The 5,890-nt window shown below is 28.9% G+C and overlaps 1 protein-coding gene and 1 pseudogene across 1 annotated transcript in view; one reads left to right on the forward strand and one right to left on the reverse strand.

Moving 5' to 3' along the window:
- LOC106688843 (uncharacterized) overlaps positions 1–2,656 on the reverse strand; it is a 56,637-nt pseudogene extending 53,981 nt beyond the window's left edge.
- The window catches only part of LOC106689011 (uncharacterized), a 107,664-nt gene that overhangs the window by 20,605 nt on the left and 81,169 nt on the right, over positions 1–5,890 (forward strand). The gene's annotated exons all lie outside the window — the stretch shown is intronic.

Here is a 5,890-nt window from a genome sequence, read left to right on the forward strand (position 1 = left end):
CATAATGATAAAATAATATATACAATATTTACAGAATCGACCTGAGGATCCCCGACCCCACTCTATCCCCCACGTGTGAGGGGTAGAGCAGAGCTCAAGAGAGCCCAGCGCATCACTCTCGCCGCATCACTGGTATGGGCCAGTGGAGGCTGAGCAAGTGCGCTAAAGCCGCAAACACTCAATTAAGGATATTAAAATAACATATTTTTAGAAAAAAAAAAAAAAAAAAAAATCTGTAATGTTCAAATACCTAAAGACGTTTGGACGATTCTTAAATTGTGTCGGTATTAACCAGATGATTCTCCTGATAAGTTCATTTTATTTTATTTTTTTAAATTAAAGCTTTCTTTAATGACTATTCGTTCAATAAACTAACGAATCGATCATTAAATAAACAGAGTGTATAAAACGTGACTCTGGTTCTTTATTCCCTGTATCTTTAGAATGTATCTTGAAATATTACGAACCGCGTGTTTGTCTTTAATTCGAGATAGTATTTACTTGTGACACTGATTAAGTTTTTTTGTTTCTTTTTAAGATAAATCTTTTAAGTCTTATTTTTTAGATAATTCGTAGTCGGTATTAGTAATCAGACTAGTACCTATGTGTAAATAATGAAAAATTAGAATTAAGGTATAAAGAAAAGCTGGAAAATATGTTAGTAAAATAACAGAATTAAAGAATTAAAACAGTTGTATAAGCGAAAAGAGGTATTGAAGCTAACAATAATATGGGTAAACAATAATCTGGTTAACATAATTTAACTTTTACATTATTGTTAACTCATGAAATGTAATTTTATTCTGGGACATCTAATCCCTCAAGAATAATTATAATGAACATTTGAGTGCCAATTGTCTAGCATAAAATGTTTTAGTTACTAAATAACATAATCATTCCAATAAATAATAATGTAAAAAATAAAATTTAAACATATAAATCAGTGTTGAAGTTTCACGCTTGATATCTATAAATACTCAAAAAAAAAGTAAACAATAAAAATACTTGACAATTCTATATTGAAAAATACAGATGAATATTGAAATAAATTAAAGAAAAAAAACATATATATCTATATATATATGTATCTTACATCCTATTTCATAGTTACATGCACAGATAGTTGAGGAGTAAGAGAAATAGTTTATGTTTAATTGCAGTTAATGAAGGGATTTTATGGATGGGTGAGAGTAGAGAATTACAGAACGAGGTAGTGTGGATTATTAAGGATTTCTTGAAGGAAACCGTTCTATGAGGAGGAATATACTAGTTTGTGGTTTGGGATCTGGTATATTCTAGTCTGGGGGTATTTAAGGAATGAACAGAGAAACACGGGGTGATCAAATCGAGGATATAGAGAGGCTTTTTAGTTTTAAATGTTCCAAAGAGATATACCCCAAGAAAGTATTTCCGAAGGAAAGGGGGTGGAGTCACTTTAGTTCGGCGCACCAAGATCCCGGAGGTGAATCTAAAAAAGCAATTCATTACTATCTTAAGTCTCATCTCTTGTCTACCTGATAATCCACTATAAACCAAGCAAACCTTATCAAAGCAGGGGAAATCTTTTTTTTTTTTTTTTGTTTATTCATATTATTGTTAGTTATATTGTTCCCTTTCATAGCTTTATTTAGCTTCCATAAGATTATATTTTAGATCTTTTATGATTTTATTTGTCTTAAAATAAGACAAAATTTATCTTAAATGAAAAAATAATCTTAATTTTCCATTATTTACACATTATATATACATTCATGATTTTTTAAATCATATTTTGCTCGTTATACTGATTTTATTTTTCACTAAGCATGGCTATTATCTTATTAGTACTTATCCCTGAAAAAAACTTGAATGGTCTATAGATTTAGTAATTCAAAAATAGTTAATTTAATCTGAAATATGGCCCGTTTAAATTTATCCTCCTGCTCTTTGGATATATTTGGTACCGGGCAGAAATAGAATCTCCGAAAAATCTGGAGAGAACTCAGCCACACATTTAATCCAAATCCTCAAAAACGAAGAGGAAATTAATAAACGGCAAATTATTAAAAAATGATATTCAGCTTAAAGTAAATAATTTTTTTGATGTTCGAAGTATGACTTTATTTACAGTTTTTGGTTAAACAAATTATATAATATTGGTAGACTATATAAATAACTTAAGTCTTATAGATATATAAAATAAAAAGAAACGTTAGGAATTTTTTTTTTAAATTAATTATATTTTCATTGTTCCAAAAATAAAAAATTAAGTTTTAAACTCTTCAAGAACAACCAGTAGCGATTTCTATTATTTCCTTCTAATACATCAAAATTTTGTGTCAACATTATGGAAGTCGCAACTAGATCTTAACATTTATAACTTCAACCACAATCTGATCATAATCTTATGTTACTGATTTGATATCCTTTTATTCTTTCATATAATAATTGGATATTGTCACGTGTAATCTCATGAGCTAAGTGCGCTCTATAGAGCAAAGATATTTTATGTCTGGTTATTACTGTGATAAGAAGAAACAACATTACATACTTACGGCTGTCCAGTTTTAGCCATGATGTCGAAGTAGAGGAATGCCATTCTAAGAACACTTCCGTCAACGGATACAAAAGGATACTGACTGCATGACGTAACTGGTGACAGCTGTCATAATTAAAGCTGAAACAACACAGGGGGGATCAATAATAGATAAAACTATTAAAAGATTAAAACATACTACGCAATAATTAGTGGAATTTAAAATAAACCTTGCTTATTTCATTCATATAAAACGGATACTTTGTGCATATTTTGTACCGTTATGGAGTCAAATTTTGTTATGTAATAGAATGGATTTGATTATAATGTGATAAAAGAAGTCAAATTATGTACATAAAAACGCGTTTATTTTTACTTAAATATGTAATAATACATGGAAACATTAAATATAAAAAATCAAAATTAAGGAAATTCAACGTTAATAAGTCGGAAGAAAAATACCATATGTGTTATACAAATTTATTTAAAATTAAAAAAAAAAATTATATTTAATAGTAATAGTTATTTTAGTTCGTCATTCTCATCTATCCCATTAATTAATTTCAATATGTGACGCATCTTTAAGTTTTCAAAAATATCGTCAAACGTCAATGAATATGTCGCAAAATCGTTCAAACTCTAGACGTGATAGGAGCATATGTTACTTGGTGAAATAAAGTATTGGGATCCTGTAAAATTCGAGTTTTAGACGAAAATATGTGTTTTGAGGTCCCCTGAGTCCAAAAATACCTAATCTCGCAAAATGGTGTATTTATGAGATCAGTTTAGCTCCATCGAAAAGATGTACGAAACTGAAATTACAGTCATTCACTTTCATATATATATATATATTTTAATTTAAAATAAACCTTGTCTGAATTAAAACAAATAAGTACCAAATGAATTATGGATTAAAATATGTACTTAAAAGAAAACTAAAACAGTAAATGCTTAAAAATATGTAAAATAGACTTAATTTAAAAATATCATGAAATGTGCCCAGAAAACATTAATATAAAAAAAGGAAAAAATATGTGAAAACATGAAGAAAATCTCGTTCCTATTTTATGTATCAGTCTAATGAAACTTTGTAGTAGTTATTTTTAATACTTTGTATTAGGTATTTTCTACTTAAATATATAAACTATTTAACTTCGTTGTTAGTAACTATAAACTAGAATGTCTTTAAATATTTATATGTTTAGTACAATTTATCTGTTGATTTCTGTACAGTGCAGTCCTCAAACATCCTCTTCCATTTACTGATTGTTGATAAATAAAGATTATTTTTGAAGAAGAAGATCTTTGCCAGCAACCACAAAATACAAAGTAGTTTTACAACAGAAAAACTATCACGAGGAATATCTATATTTATTCTATATATACATTTCTTTTTTCAAAGAGTGCGGTAGTGCCCTGGTAAAGCGCGATGCTACTAACTAAGGCAAATCGGGCTGGGCAGAAAATGTTTTCTGTTACACTGTTAGCCGTGAGTCAACCCTGTAGGTTCTGGATCCCTTCTGGGGTCCACCCAGCCTCCTTTATTGGGTAAAAATCTGGCGGTCGAGCGTGATACTGACCAAATCACCTTCTTGCACAACCGTTGGTCTAATAACAGTACTTCTTTACAAAGTACTGAGCCATTGACCCTTCATGGACAGAATTGCGTAGTCAGGCCTTCATGGATTGTAGTGGTACAGATTTTGTTTTATTTAATACTTTTTTTTACAACATATATGTAAATTGAATCATTACACTGGCCTTTATCCACTATAATGAATTATTCAAAGGGATAATTAATAATTGTTAATAATTTATTGCATTAAATAAGAAAGATCCTTTTAGTAATCCCTTTTAGTAATCATTTAGTAATCCCTTTGAACTTTTGAAATTTGGTAACATAAATTTTAAAATAAAAAAGTAAATTTTCTTCAGTGTTTCCTATTAATGAGTGGTAAAATTATTTATTACTTAAATTAGCTGAAAATAAAAAAAAAAGTTTTCATACACAATAATAACCATTTTTGAATCATTTGTGTAGGTAAAGGAACGTTTCTGTTCTGTTTTTTTAAGTTTAATGGAAAAACCAAGATGTAACGTTCTACTAAAAAGTAGATAGTTTGTAATAATATATTTTTCTCAATCTCTGAACCAACAAAAGCTCGGGCATACTATAACCAAATTCAAATATTTTGATTGGAAAGACGAGTTTTCCCTTTAACTGATGGTAACACTGAAGTATAGATTTGTCATATTTGAAGGTAATAATAAAAATTAACTCAAATATATTTTAATAATTTATATATTGTATATATCTGACATTCTAATTGATCTAGTTGAGACAAAATTGTGCCATGTGGTACGTTATTTGTGCAATATGAGCTATGTAAAATTTTCAGGATTTTCGAGATATAAACCTGGTATTATGTAATTGAGATTTTTACTATAGAAGAAAACAGACGTTTTCATTTTTAGCATACATGAAGATTTTTAAAGGTTATGTTAAATTTTAAAAAAAAATTAAAAAAACCGTGCACTAATAATCCGTGCCACAAAATTATTCTATCCAAACGATTAGATTAAGGAAAGTGCGAATTTTACAATCCTAGTGACTTAACTAACCTTCATAAAACAAAAAAATAATATTTCCTAACCACTTTTAATTTTTGTTCCCACAAGAAGATAGGGCCAAAAATACAGAAACTCTAGTTTAATACGATCAACCACAAAGGCAGTTTGGAAACTGTATCGTGATGTTCCCAAGAAATCATTAACTACGCGCTGACCCTTAGAGTAATCGATCCATCGAAGCAGTCTTCGAAAGATAGTTACCGCAGAAGTTTCAGATGATCCTATATGTTTTGACATCCATTCATGGACAGTTTTCACCATCTCACGCGATCGTAACTTCAGCACTCCCTTTCGCTATAATAGCAGCAATGAAGAGAAATTTCTCTTCCTCTCTTTGTATTATGTGATATAGTACCATATTTTCGTTCATGATTTTCTACGGCACGTTCTTTCAAGTACAGAAATAAACTAATAACATTCTCCATAAACAAGTTTGTAATTCCATTGACAACGCAGATTCAAAATTTTGCCACTATCGAAATACTTGTTACTACATATCCCATATATAGGTAAGTGAAAGTAAAAGTAACACTTGATAAACATTTTAGAATATCTGTTAAGATAAAAATTGCTCCTTTAAAACAACTATAGTGTTAAATTGGATTGTAATGCTCAAAATATATAGCATCAAATTTTAAATTCTTATAAAAAAAACTGTTATTTGACACAATTGAATGTGTATAGGGTATTACTAGAGTAATATTATATGTATATATATATTATATCTAAAATATAATACCTTTT

The sequence above is a fragment of the Halyomorpha halys genome, unplaced genomic scaffold (genome assembly GCF_000696795.3).
Source record: "Halyomorpha halys isolate HHAL.00 unplaced genomic scaffold, Hhal_1.1 Scaffold45.1, whole genome shotgun sequence".
NCBI classification, from domain to species: domain Eukaryota; kingdom Metazoa; phylum Arthropoda; class Insecta; order Hemiptera; family Pentatomidae; genus Halyomorpha; species Halyomorpha halys.